Below are 14,466 nucleotides of genomic sequence, written 5' to 3'. Positions count from 1 at the left end.
GTAAGTGCTTTGCAGCTAGGAAAGGAAGGAAATGTGTGTTATATCTACAACTGTGTGCCTGATACAGGAAAAAAAAGGCTTCTTGGTGTATGTGTGCTAGTAATCCCTCTTACTGTGACATTGCTTCATTGGAGCAAAAGAGCATGTGAGACTGATTATTTTTCTTGAGACCACTTTGGCTGAATAAATTAAGTTCTTATAGAAAAAAACACTTTTACCACTATAGCTGCATCTCTTTGCTTGCCTTTGCTGATCATGAAAATCACCTTTCTACAGAACTGTTCCTGTCTTAGTAAGGATAATCAGAATAGAAATATGTCTTTCATTTTGCCAAGTATTCCCCCCCAAACTAGGATTTTTGATTTTACTTTCCTGCTTTAATAAAAGATAGATATTATTTTGCCTTACTTTTGTCTTTGTGTTTGTTTGCCCAGTAGGCTGAGGTGTACTTTTATTTGTGTTAAATATACAAGTAGAGCCTATATACATGTCATATACATGTATGCTACCTTCCTTTGAAGAGTCATAGCTCTTGATGGCAGGGATGAATGCCCCTAACTGCCCCTTCATGTTTCTTGTTCAGAGCTCAGAGCATTGCCTCAGTGGTGCTGCTTGCTGAGATGTTCTGCATCAACCTTATCTCCTACCCTGACAAAATGAGAAACCAAGGGAAATAGTGCTCCCAACTTCAGCAACACTTTGCACCTAGCTAGAGCATGCCCTGTCCAGGAGAGAAGAAAATATCTACAAAATACTGAAAACTCTCTGGTTTTTTACCATTCCCCCTTCCAAGTGTTATCTTCTCCCTGCTCCCTTACCCAGTTTGTTGTACTGATCCATGCTCCCACACTCAGGGTTTCCATCCAAGCAGAATATTTTTCCCTAGGGATGTTGGAATGAAATAAAGAATTAGTTGCAGCTTAGTTGTGTTTTATTTCAGATATGGCTGGTCATAAGGGCAGATTTGATATTCTGCAATTGAAACTTTCTAACTCCTCTGTCCTGGTGCTGAAAACTGGAGATGATTCTTGGCCAACTCCTGCACACGTGAGTTTTTCAAAATACGTTGATATCCTCCCATGTAAGCTGCTCTGCATCTGTGAACACAGGAGCAGGAAAGCGGTGTGTAACTTCAAATCAAAAGTCAGTCTAGGCCTTTATTCTGTCCACAGCACTGGCTGATGGTTTGAACTTAAAGAATAAAATAAGAACAGTCAATGTGTGGAAAATTCATCTGAACTTAAGCGGTTTTAGGATTTCTTAAACTGATCTCTGTATCTCTACGACCTTATAAAACACCTCTAAATAAATCTGTCCCCATGAATGTATCTGCTATAGGCATTGGTGGAAAATAACTAACCCAACTCATGTAACTTTTTTTTTTTACTTCAAACTATTTCTAAGAATTGTTTCGGAGTTGTTTTTTCTTTTTACTTATAATTCCAGCAATCAATATTTAGACCAGACACTTAAAAAACACCAATGTGCTAAATGTTTTATTGTCTTTGTGGACAAATCTAAAAATTTCCATCCAAACTTTATTCTTTATTACTTATTTTCCCACAATGTGGACATTTTGTGCTGAGAGGTGTCTGCCTGGGCTGGAAAGCACCCTGCAGTCATGGTTATCAAGGTCTAAGTCTGAGATCCCTGCTCAGGTCAGTTGTCCTGTACTACATTATGGTGCATTTTGAAAAGCATAAGCCCATTTCTGCAGTGTGCATATTCAGACTGGGAAGAAAAGCCTGTAGCAGAGGTGGAGAACAGGAGGGATAAGAACCACAGCCCACACAGGGTTACTGAGGACATTCAGGGGAACAGAGCTTCAGGATTGCTGTAAGAGAAAGCATTCCTTAGTAATTAGAAGCCTCAAATGTATTTTAAATTATAAAAGGCTTATGTGAAAGTGAGCAGCAAGCAAGAAGCTGCTAGAGGAGTGTCTATCTAAACATCTGTGTTTAAATTTTCTATTTCAAGTGAGAACAAGGAGCGGTGTCTGTGTTTGTCTGGATCCGAGGTGGTTTTGCTCCCCTGTTGTTTGCAGAAGGGTTAGCACATAATTGGCTCTAAAGAGGGGACTTGTGATCAAGCCCCATGTTGATGACCCCAGAGCAGACTCCTGACTAGATTGTGTCCAAATGGGCCACCAAATAATCTGAGGCTTCTCCTTTTGCCTTAATTGCGATAGAAGCAGCAGTGTAAAGCTGTGTGAGCAGAGATGACTGACACCACAAGGCAGGTTGCTCACGCTGGATGTTGGTGCTGTAGTGGAGATTAGCCCAGGAAGGGGCTCACTTTCCATCCCATCTCTTCAGGAAGCAATGTGGCTTCCATCTGGTCCTCTCCAATGGACAGTGGGGGGGAAAGAACATAACTCTACCATGATCCTTCAGGTTTCTTTGACAATAATAATCGGATTTAATAAATGTTGTGTTGCTATACTAGATTGAAGGATATTATAGATAAATTTCCAAAGGGTGTTTCTGGAATTATGTGGCTTGTGCCTGAGATCATCCCTGCAATGTGCAGCATAAATGTGACTGGAGGGTCTGGATGGATCATGGCAGCCTCTTTTAGAGAAACTGCTGGGATGAATTAGCTTGTAGTACTGTTTGACAGTCCTTTAGTATGTATAAACTGTGCTAGGATTAGTTTCTGACGTGTAAAAATACCCAGTAGTCTGGCCATTCTCAATAAAACTGGACAAAGAGCTCTGCCTAGGAATTCCCCCCAGGAAATTAAGAGAGTAACCAGCCCACTGTCCTGCCTCCTCCTGCTTAGAAAACTAGATTTAATTTTTCATAGACTCTAGCCAAGAAAAATACTTCTCAGGACAGTTTCTCTATACAAGTAAGTAGAGATAGGTGTGCTTCACAAAAACCACTCTCATGTGTGACAGATTTTTAGCCTAACACAGTGGTTCAAGCTCTGATTTCTGCTTCTATTTACAAAGTTCTAAATAAAACTCAGAAATATCATCATTTTTGTCTTTGCAGCAATTGCTGGCACATGCTTTTATACATACCCAGGTATTCATGCAAGCTTCTTACTAGAAAAGGCCCTTCCATGCTTTTAGCAAGTGCTCCGAGACAAGTGCCCAGGTTTTTACTTAGCTAACTGGATGCAGAGACCTTTCAAATATTTAGACGAAAATACTTCTGTTGGATTGCTGAGAGCTTTGAACACATGGTTGGAAATGCCCAGATGTGATCCATACTCTCTTCAGTATCGTACATACTGTTCAATGACATGGGGGCATCAGTGTTGGCCTCACTGAATAAAGAGAGACAGGGTCCTGACTCCTCTTGAGAGCCACTGTCATTTCATACCTCTTTAGAAAGTACTGGCAGTGCAGGTAACATTTTTTTTCAGCCTCACTGAATTAAAAAAAACCAAACTACTGTGAATCACCACAACTCCCTGTTTCTGGGGGTTTATACTGGGATCAGTAAACAGGATAGAGTTTATTAATTACCCTGGAAAAGTGGCAGGGGAAGAAATCCAGATGGACTAGCCAGCCTTCACTACATCCAAGTGAGTATAAACAACATTCAGAGATGAGAGAGACGAATGCAATGCTGTTGTTTATGGTCAGATTAAAAGCATGGGATAAATTCCAAGCAGTGCTGAAAACACCCTTTGGCAGGAAGGGTGTTTCACTGCATTGAGAACCAAGGGATGCACATTTGTGAGACAGGTATGTGCTTCCCCTTGCCTTGCCCAGGACCTGGGGAGCCAACGACAAGCAAGTGTACAGAACTTATTTCCCCCAGAGTTTCTTAGGATTTAAATGAGTTCTAATATTTCACCAGCTCAATTTTTAAGTATCATAAATACCCTATTTATCACTAAATTAAATAGTCAAGTTTTTTTAATCATGATGCAGTCCAGACCTCTCTGTGCTGCCAGGAAACAGGGGTACTTGGTTAAGTTGCAGGATACAGGGAGCAGAGGAAACAACTGACCCCACTCCTGCTTTCCCCAAGCTCTGGCATGGCCCCAGGGCTCTTCCTCTGGGGAAGGAGATTTTGTAACAGGAGAAAGGTGTTTGTCACTCTCTCTGGCAGCAGATGCCACTGATTACTTTAGCTCACACACCAGAAGGGATGACCATCCCTTTTCTCAGTGTAGCCAGTACATCCGCTCCTGGCTGTGAGGTATGGTGGTGGCTGTGTGGCTGGGCAGTCCTGTCCCACTTACCCCTCCACTGAGCTCCAGCCCAACAAAGAATTTCCCTGCTAGAGGGCACCTTTTGGATAATAGCAGTTGTTGTGTTCAGCTCCTTTGCTTCTTCCTCATCCAGGTTCAGCATGGAGGATTAGACCAGGTTATGCTGTGGTGTGTGACCCGTTGGGAGCTATTTAATCTGCAGATTTTGTCCCCAGCTGTAAGGTATGTAAGGATAACTGGTACTCTGGCCAAATCTCTTCTTTTGATAAGCAATTTATTAAGGACCTAAATAATTGGTCAACAAAGCTAAATGGCTTTTATTAGCATCAGAATTTGCATTGGTAAAAATGAAGAAGCCTCAGTATGCACTAGAATTTTGTAGCCAGATTTTTATCTCTGGGCTCAGAGTATTAGTGACCCATATGTGTCTAAACTCTGTTCCTAAGAAAATATTTTAATCTCAGCTTTCATAGATGAGCTTGTTTTTACATGGAAAGGCCTAGAAACGTCTCAAAATATGTGGGGACCTAAGTAGTCTTTTGTGCAATTCCATCCATATAATTAGGCACACTCCAAATTCCTTGGGCTGAAGACTTTCCCAGAAGAGCCATTTCATCTATGCTAAGAAAATGTTCTTTTCATTTGGAGAGACCCTCATTTCACACGGTCACAGTTTCACTGTATAAGGATGAGGAGCTTAAGTAGAGACTTTCTGGGAAATTTGGTGACAAAACAAATCAAAGCCTTTTAACAAAATTATAGAATTCTTTAAAAATAAGCTAAAAATAAGTATTTAAAATGAAAGTGAGAGGTGTTCCCTGTTCTTTGATGGCTGTGACCTCCGCCATCACCACAGAGTGTCCTCTTGGAGCTATTCATTACATCACTACGTCGGCTTTGAAAAACTCTTTGCCAGCTCTCTTCTTGCTTACAATATGATGAAAATCTTGACCACTTTTTCCTCCCAGACAGAGGCATGGCTTGGGAAGCAATGTATAAACAGGGGGATTCAGTGTCTGGTTCAGCTAGGAGGAGTAAACAGGACAGGCAGCAAGGCCAAGGCCTCCCTGCACCCAGACTGCCTCTGCGCCTCCGGCAGACCAAACTTCCTCTCAGACTGCTTTCGGCACAGACCTGAAAAACAACTCTCATTATTGCTCCCCTCCCTCATATTGCTGCACTTTTAAATACTGCATTGCTATTGTGTGGTTCTCCAGTTTCCTCCATGCTATTGAATTCTATTTTCTGTTACAAAGTTGGGACAAGACTGTTTATTTTCAGAAATCCAGCCCCAGAGGAAACAGGTCTGATTTTCCTCTTTTTGGCCATCTGTCTTGCTGATACTTTGTTGTGTTGCAGACAAACTTATTTTTAGCTATTTCCAAGCTGCAGCACGTGGCTTTGTTGCCCAGCACTGTTTTTCCCGTTTCATGAAAATTTACCAAGGTGTTTCTGCATAGCCTGGTTCCTTACAGTAAATATCTCTCTGAAGAAGCTTGTCTCCCATTTCACTTCAGTTGCACTTGAGAATAAGCAAAAAGCCTGAGATTTTTCATTGAGGGTGGAAATGACAGTCTTGCTGATTCTGAAATGACAATTTACTATTTATTTTCTTTGATGCCAGAAACATTTAATCATAGAATCACAGAATTGTTTGCGTTTGAAAGGGACCTTAAAGAACATTTATTTCCAACCTTCCTGCCATGATCAGTGACCTTCCACTGTATCAGGTTGCTCAAAGCTCCGTCCAGCTTGGCCCTGAACTTCCAGAGACTTGGCATCCAAAATTTTGAGTAACCTGTGCCAGTGCCTCACCATCCTCACTGGAAGGAATTTTTTCCTAATATCTAATCTAATCTAAACCTAGAGTTAGATAGCTCCTCAGTTTGGAGCCATTACCTCTCATCCCCTATCTGCCCTTGTAAAAACTCCCTTTCCTGCTTTCTTGTAGGTCCTCTTTAGGGAGTGGAAAATGCTGTAAAGTCTCTCTGGAGCCTTCTCCAGGCTGAACAATCTTCATAGGAGAGGTGATGGAAATTAAAAGAATGAAGATGAAACCAAAAAACAACGCCGAACCAATAAACAAAATATCCCAAAGCATACAGTTTTCTTACTCTTTTTGAGATATTAGAATAGAGGATTCCAGCTGGAAGGGGCCTAAAAATTAAAGGTTTTTCTGTGGATACTGTAGATTTAAGGAAAAGCAAATAAACAAAAAAACCCCAAATGCCTCAAAGTGGCTCTCAACATCTACAATGATCACTATAAGATTTAAGATAAGAGATCCAACTCATTAAGATTCTGAGGTTTCCTGAATGGTGACTACCAAACTGTAGAATGAAACCTCACAGATAGGAATCAAAATTGAAAGCAAGCATCATGTTAAGAAGGTAACAAAAACTCCCTTGCAAATAGCACCCCCCATCCACCCCGCCAAAAAAAAAGCCCAAAACAAAAAGGTAATGGCAAACCAGAAGATGCACTGAATATATTTTTAAAATAAAATTTTAAAAGCAAGAAAATAGTATGATCAGAGATATAATGTCCACTAAGGTGCCATTTCTTTTGATGTGAAACTTCAGAAAGAGGAAACCTTTTATTTTTATTTCTTGCCCTAGTGAGACAGGGTATCACTCATAAGAAAGTGGGAAAGCAGTGTCAGTGGCGACAGGAAACACAACATCAGCAAATTTCTTTTAAGGCCCACTGCTCTTGGGGTAGGTTGTTTTAAAAATATGAAGCGATTGAAGGACAATAGGCATCTATTTGTGAGCCAAGCAGCAGTTCCCATATCCTTATGCAGAGAATTTTCCCCTCATTGCCTTCAGGGATGCAGGTTTCCATACCAAAGGAGGAAAAGTACTAGCATGATGTGAGAAACAGATTCACTCTTCTAATATGTTGATTCAAAAGGGGAAAGCTGAGTCACTATTCTGCAATTAGAAACATTGACAGGTATCATGGCAGTACAAAAAAGGAGAATTTTAAAATTCCCCTAGGTTTTGAGCTTGCCAAAGAGTGATAATTTGGGAGGCTACTTTTCCTCTCAGTCACACACTTAGAAATTTTCTGGGTGGTATATGAAATAAAGGGTCTGACTTTGAGCTTACTGTTAGTGGCCCTAATCAAGAAGGACCCTGCTGAAACCAGCGTTGCACTGGGTACACTCATTTGAAATGTGTGTGGAGAAGATAAGTAAGATTATCTTTTGGGAATTTGCTGAAAATATTGCTCAATTTGCTCCAATCAGTAAATTATGGTGCTATTTTGAATAACAGAAACCAAATCCTCATGTCCTTCCTTTCAATGATTCTCAGCAAACTACAAAGGAAGCCACTGAAAAAAACTTTTCTGTGTTTCTAAACTGCACAAGAGAGGAAAGCTTCAAGGCTGTGTTATAGACATTCAACAATATTTCACAGGAATCCTTAAAAGGATTCCATAACCAGAGGACCCTTTGATTATTTTACTGGATCTTGTATATAAATAGTCCATGAATTTGCAAACAGTGCTGAATCTTTTCCGTAAGTGAGTGACATTTGTTGAGCAGGAATAATTTTTCAAAGCAACATTTTGTTGAAAAATGAATCTGGGAGAAGAAATGCAGTATATTTTTGTTTCAATATCTATTTCAAGTTTGTGATTCATCTCTACATAACTAACATGACTGTATCCTTGGTGACTTAGGATAAAGCAAGCAGCAAGGGGGGTGGCGAGTGCCTTCTGTGAATTCCTCATGCAGTGGTGAACAGATGGGGTATAAATCATGTTGTTCTCATAGTCTATAAAGAAAAAGACTCATCAGTCACTGCAACTGTGATGTGATATAGGGATTAGTTCATAGTAGATAATGTAGCATTCCAGGAGAGAGTTCTAATGCTGTCTCAAGGCTAAAATATTACATTACACACTATTTGTTACAGATGCGACAGAAGGGAAATGCTTTGGTTATGATTATCTCAAAGCTACTGGTCTCTCCAACAAGACTAGGAAAATATCACTTTAGATTTACATTGTGCACTCTTAGATGACTTTCATTAGCAATAATATTTCAATCTCACATCTCATCTTTGCAGCTATCCAGGGAAGCTCATGTACTTTTACAGGGTCAAATTATCTTTGAAGAATTGAAGGCATTTGTAGTGTATGCAGTAATATAACTTAAAGAAGACAGGAGAGAAAAAAGAAGGTAAGTAAATATCATTCTAGAATAAAAATAAATCTTATAAATTTTAACATGATGAGGTAATTTTTTAGTCAAGGGGAAGGAAGAAGGAGTATGGATAAACTCGCATTTGGAAAATTAAGCATTTAGAAGCTGTTCTTTCTTGGAAGCATAGACAGTAGATAAGGATTTTGCCTCTGATTTCATAGCAAGGAAGAAAAATCATTTATAACTTATATCAGTACCTCATAGACAAGCTAACTTATTTCTAAGACTAAGGAACTGGTGATACAGACACTGCAAGGTTCACATGAAATGGCATTTTGTAAATGAAAATCCTACAATCAGAAGAATTACTTCAGTTCTCATTAGAACAAGGTATTTTTTACAGTTTCATTTCAGAAATCTCCCTCAGTTTCTTTAAATTCCACTTACAGAAACCATGATGCCATCCTCTGAGAGCCTGCCAGATTGCACTAAGCCAATTAAATTAAACAAAACCTATGGAACAGACACTAAAATCTGTTACTCCAAAAACATACTGTCTCAAATCTTATTATTAGAGTGGTTTCCACCCTGGAGAGGTAACATGGTTATAAATAATATAGTTTACAGGAAAAAACCATACTGCTGAATAGCCTAATAGGGGTAGAAATCAAGCTAGTTATTAAGTTGTACTGATTTTTAATGAATTTCAAGTATAAATCTATCAATAGGTAAGACTTAGGCTTCCAAGTGGCTTAAAAAGAGTTCCATAATAAAGCTAAGCTTCTGAATTCTATCATGAATGTTTCCATCTTAAAAATCACAACCAACCAGCAAAAAAGAACACCAAAGCTCCAAATTCCCCAAAACTTGAAACTTTTAAATCTCTCCTGGAAGATGTCTAACCCAGGAACTCTCCAAGTATCTGTGGGATACCACCCAAGGGAAAGCTCTACTGATGATCCCAAATGTGCAGCTTGTGTTCCATGAAGAACAGATTTCATCTGGGAGATTCAGTGCTCCACTAGAATGAATTAACTATGAAAGACTAAGATATTATATTCTTTTTTTCTTCCTTCCCCCCACACCCACCCCCAGCAATGTCCAACATTCAATGCCAGAGTGAGCACTTACCTGAAGGTGGAGGAGAACAGCTCAGATTCCCCTTCTGCAGATGGGGAGGCAAACCCATGGTTCTGAGGGCAAGGCTGCACTCTCTGAGTTGTAGAATACTGTTTGCCATACTCCCATTTTAGACCTTAAGCCCTAAATAGAGACTAATTGGACAAGAGACCAAATACAAGTATTTTAGCAGTTAGGAAACTCAGCTGGGAATAGACAAGTCTTCAATTACTTCTCCAACTGCATATTTTAGAAGGGGTAAGATAAAAAGCACCGATAAGCAGTTTTGCAGACAGAGTTTATTAATGCAGCTACTGTGATAATTTCAAATTTCCTCAAAAATGCTGTGCAGATTTCCAGCTGATGAATACACACCTGAAATTATTTAAAGGTTTTCATGTCTTCTCCTAGCCAGTTTTTTCTATGATGATAAGTGGGATGGATAAATACCTTCCCTGAGATGAACTGAGGATCGAAATCAGAAGCAGGCAGAGAAGGTGAAACCTATTTTGCATGAAAAATACTTGCCTTCAAATATCCCCAGCCAAGTGATTACAATTTTCAAATTGTAAGGAGGGGAGAAATCTCAAAATGACACTCTAGTAACCAGTAAGACCAGCTAAGGTATGTAGAACTCTTCAGCTGACTTGGCCTCAAGTTTCAAGACCTGCTTCAGAAATTATTACATTTTTCATTTAATGTAAGCTATCATTTGAACCTTGGGGATCTATGCTGCCAAAACCTTCAGCTGCAAAAACTTCAAGGTGAACAAGTAATAATCAATCTTTTGGGCTGCATCACTTTTCACAGTGGAGACTTGAGATATCAATTCTGGCAGTTTTTCAGTGAAATCTTAACACTGAAGTGAGGAAAACACATCAGGATAAACTAACATGTTGTAGGTATGCTAAATAAAGGGGAAAAATGTGTGCAATGTCACGATACTTAAATGGTTATGAAAATACAATCTTATTTTACAATCTTTGTTGTCATGAAAAACTTGCAACATTAAGTGGGAGATGCATGAGGAATGGGAAATGAAGTCCCTTGGAAAGTGAACTCTGCTGATGGTGTCCAGAGGATAAGTCAAAGTCATGGCCAAGTCGCTCTTGCCATTGAAGTGTCAGTCATAAGATTGCTCCTGGACTTGTCAGAGTTGCCCTTCCAGCAGGCTACAAAAAGTACAATCTGTCCTTCAAGGGGACAGTCAGAATAAAGCCTCCAGGCAAAATCTGCCTTTCTGTGCTCAGAAACTATCTGGGGTTTTTTAGTGGTTTTGTGTTTAGGTTTTCTTTCCTGCTTGTATTTAATTTTGTTTTGTGTTTTGAGTTGGCTTGCCTGTTTGTTTGTTTTTTCCTCATTAAATCTTGTTATTGTGCTATTATTTTGTTTCTGGGATGTGCGTGGAATAGGCAATTGATGCCTGCAGTACAGGAAAAAAACACCTGATGTTTGGATTTTTAATTTCCAGTTGTGGAATGCATTCTGGTTCTGATTATCTGATGTGATAGCATTTTCTGTGGATTGTATTATAGCATAGAGGAAATAGTCAAGTGGTATGAGAGACATTATCCTCATTTCTATGCCAAATTTGCTTTGTTGTTTTTGTTTCGATGGGGTTTTTTGGTGCTGCTTTATTTTAATATAAACCATTTCTTCACCACTTGATTTAACAGATATTCTTTTCCCGTGGTCCTTTCCTGTTAAAATGGATGTGCTACAATGGAAGTCTCTTACCATGCAGGTTTGAAGGAGGCATTTCCATCTCCCTGGAGTGAGTCATGGGGTTTATCTGAGCAGGGATACCTGGGGGTACTCTCCCACCAACAGCCCAGCTCGGCTGTGGGAGGCTGCCCGGGCTTTGCCCTGCACAGCCCAGCCAGGAGCCAGCACAGAGCCCTCCGTGCCAGCCCCACGCCGCACACAGCAGCCCTGCTGAGCTTTTTGTGAGCACTTGGGACAATTTCCTGCGCTGATCAGATAATCAGTCCCTTCAGAAGCAGAACTTTGTAGATCCCTAAGTAATTTGTTCATGGTGCATCAGGTTTCTGGGACAGCTCTTCCCCACTTAGAAAGAATTAATGCTGTGAAGCACTGAACAAACCAGAGGACTACTATAAAGTTGAGCAATAAGGTATGGATGGTTCTCATCTAACTTAAATCAGCCTCACTGCAGAAAACATTCTTAACTGGGCACTTGAACACACATTAAAACACATCCCATGAGCTGTTTAATCACAGAACAGATAATATATTATAAAAAAAATACAGCATGATTTGACACAGTAGGCTGTTCTCATACTGATATATTTAAAAATTGCTACAGTGGCAAGAATTTATTGAAAATTTTAGCATGTAAATGTCCAAAGCTGTTTGCAGTTATTCTGTCCCATTGTGCTGCACTAAAAATGCTCTAATTCTTGTCGTATCAGAGGTCTCAACATCATATGTCTATAAGCTAAACAAATCTAAGCTAAATAAAATCAAAGCTAAACAAAACTTCTGAAATAGGACAAAATATTGTTAAGTTTTATGTTTGTTTATTTTGTTTTTTCACATTTAGAATGTACTTTTCACCAAAATTACCTGAAGATTGTGATTGGAAGATGGAAAAATTAAGGTTTCATCAAGAGTACCCTACAATCAGAAGTGAGGCAATAGGGACAACAACTTTAAGAATTAAGTCCTACATATCTTTGAACTATAAAAGAAATAGGAAGGTAAGGAAAATTCTAACAAGGTCAAAGTTTGAGTTTGATTTTAGGAAAGTCCAGTCAAAATGTACTTCAAAAGATAGGACCTACCTGAAACAAAATCTAGTCAGTAAATAGTAAGCAGAAATTATTAGAGAAGGTTGCACAGAGGATAGAAATGAGTTTGGCTAAGAGCAGCTGGTGTGGTCACAAAACTTATTTAAAAAACACAGAAGCATAAGACTTTCAAAGGAATTAATGGGTGCTTAGATTTACCAAATGGTGAAAGAAATAAGTAATTTATTTTGTTTCCATCAGCTGTTATTGCAGAAGACTTTGAGGTATATTTACTCAAAGTCTTTTCAAGTAACAAATATTGATAAAGATCAAAAGAGTCTGGGTATTTGCACAAGGTAAGAAATCAAAGAGTAGAGGGATTAAAAAAAATAAATTAAAAACACCAGGTGCTTGGAAGAAGAGCTGAGCTGCTAAGAAAATAGAATTCTGTTTAAAATTGTTTGCTATACTGAAGGCCCTGGGACTCATAAATCACTTTACCTATCTTTTAAGGAGTCACTAGGGAAATTCAGAGAGCAGTAAACCTTTTTTTTTGCTATACCAAACTAACATCTGTAGGCATAAAATCTTTGTAATTCAAAACAGACATTACAAAAAAAAATCATAAAAGAAGTGTCTTTCTTGCCTCTAATGAGCAAGGATTGTCTGAATATATAAGGGAAATACAGAAGTTAGTTGATCTCATGTATTCAGAATCATAAGGTCTGTTTTTACAAAATGTAATACAAATTTTGTGGGTGATTTGCTTAGCTCATAATAAAGCCTTTGCAAGCAGTAGCAAATAGCAAGCCTCTGACTGAGTCCAATGTTTCTGTTAAGACAGGAGTCAGTGAAAATAGATTGCAGGTTGTTTATAGAAGAACTTCACCTATACCCATGTAAGATATGGGCCTGCTGCAGTTAAAGCAGTGAAGTCATTTGATCATATTTGAATTACTTATTTTTATCCTAAAGAAAACTGTAATGTAGCAATTAGACACAGCAAAATGTGTCAGTTGAAATGCTATAATGGACAGGCTTTCTTAGGCTAAAAGACTGATGTTCTTTGTTAGTCTCACTACAGAACAATTTACATGAGCAGACAGCTTGTTTATATTGATAATGCTGTGCAAAAAATAGTGCTGACAATTTCAATTGGTTTTATCAGTCTGAACACACACAGCTAAATTTTTAAATGACTGTTGAACAGAACATTGTCTTCCATTTCTAGATTATATTCATTTCTTAATATTGTGCAGAATTTAGAAATGAACAGAAATGTGATCTGCATGATTCCATATTCGCAATGGAAAAATTAATTAGAATTAGATATTGCTGTAGTGTAGCAATTTCACTGCCTTACATTCTGATGGGTAAATTCTAGAATATGTAATGTTCATAGACTGATAAAAACTGGGACTAGATAAAACATGCCTTTTTTCTTTTTCTCTTTTTCTTTTTCTTTTTCTTTTTCTTTTTCTTTTTCTTTTTCTTTTTCTTTTTCTTTTTCTTTTTCTTTTTCTTTTTCTTTTTCTTTTTCTTTTTCTTTTTCTTTTTATTTTTCTTTTTCTTTTTCTTTTTCCTTTTCCTTTTTCTTTTTCTTTTTCTTTTCTTTTTCTTTTTCTTTTGAATTTTTGTCAGGCTTTCTATCAGGATTGGTTCATGCATTTCATGAATAGAGTTTGCTACATTCAAAGGTAAGTCAATTTTTTTGAATTGTGCTTAAGAGATCCCTTAGCATGTCCTTTTGCCATTCTTTCAGCAGATCTAAATTCAACTTGCCTCACTGAATCCCTTTAGAAGAATCATAAGGAAAGGCCCACAATAATCTGAATGCTGTATTGCACTAGCAAAGCTAAATGTTTTCCTTTCTTCCTGTTGCCACTATCTGCCTTGGTGAGGCTTGCTGGACATCCTGCAGCAAGGTCTGATGCCCCCTTTAATTCCCCAGAAGCCTTTAGCCAGGATTTTGTTGCTACAGACACAAAGGCACCTGCACAGCTCTGGGGGTCAGGATGGCCAAGCTCAGCTGAGGAGAGAACTGGCAGAGAGCAGTGCCACAAGGGCTCATGGTGCAAGGGCTTCTGAGCTAATGTTTGAAGAAAACAAGACTTGTTTTTTGGGCTCCCAGATGTGTTGAGGCACTTCTTGGACTTGGAGAGCTGGTAAACGCATTTCTGTAGAAATAGCCACAGCATTCTTTCCATGACATACATTCAATACAGTTTCCCAAGGCTACCAAATCATGCAGATTTGTAAACTGCAAGAAATTTT

The 14,466-nt window shown here is 38.7% G+C and overlaps 1 long non-coding RNA gene across 2 annotated transcripts; it reads left to right on the top strand.

The window, feature by feature from the left end:
* The first annotated feature begins 558 nt into the window (after positions 1-558).
* Positions 559-13,937, top strand: LOC140684333 (uncharacterized). 2 transcript variants are annotated; one of them, XR_012056489.1, is made up of 5 exons: positions 563-1,047; positions 4,304-4,392; positions 8,247-8,359; positions 12,006-12,162; positions 13,834-13,937. It is a non-coding gene; the product is annotated as an uncharacterized lncRNA (long non-coding RNA). The 2 variants fall into 2 exon arrangements; XR_012056488.1 differs by lacking the exon at positions 13,834-13,937 and having other exon boundaries at positions 559-1,047; positions 12,006-12,586.
* Positions 13,938-14,466: the final 529 nt, after the last annotated feature.

This window comes from Taeniopygia guttata, chromosome 5, assembly GCF_048771995.1.
Source record: "Taeniopygia guttata chromosome 5, bTaeGut7.mat, whole genome shotgun sequence".
Taxonomy (NCBI): Eukaryota; Metazoa; Chordata; class Aves; order Passeriformes; family Estrildidae; genus Taeniopygia; species Taeniopygia guttata.
The sequence above is the reverse complement of the archived record's forward strand: the minus strand, read 5'-3'. Positions and strand labels throughout refer to the sequence as shown.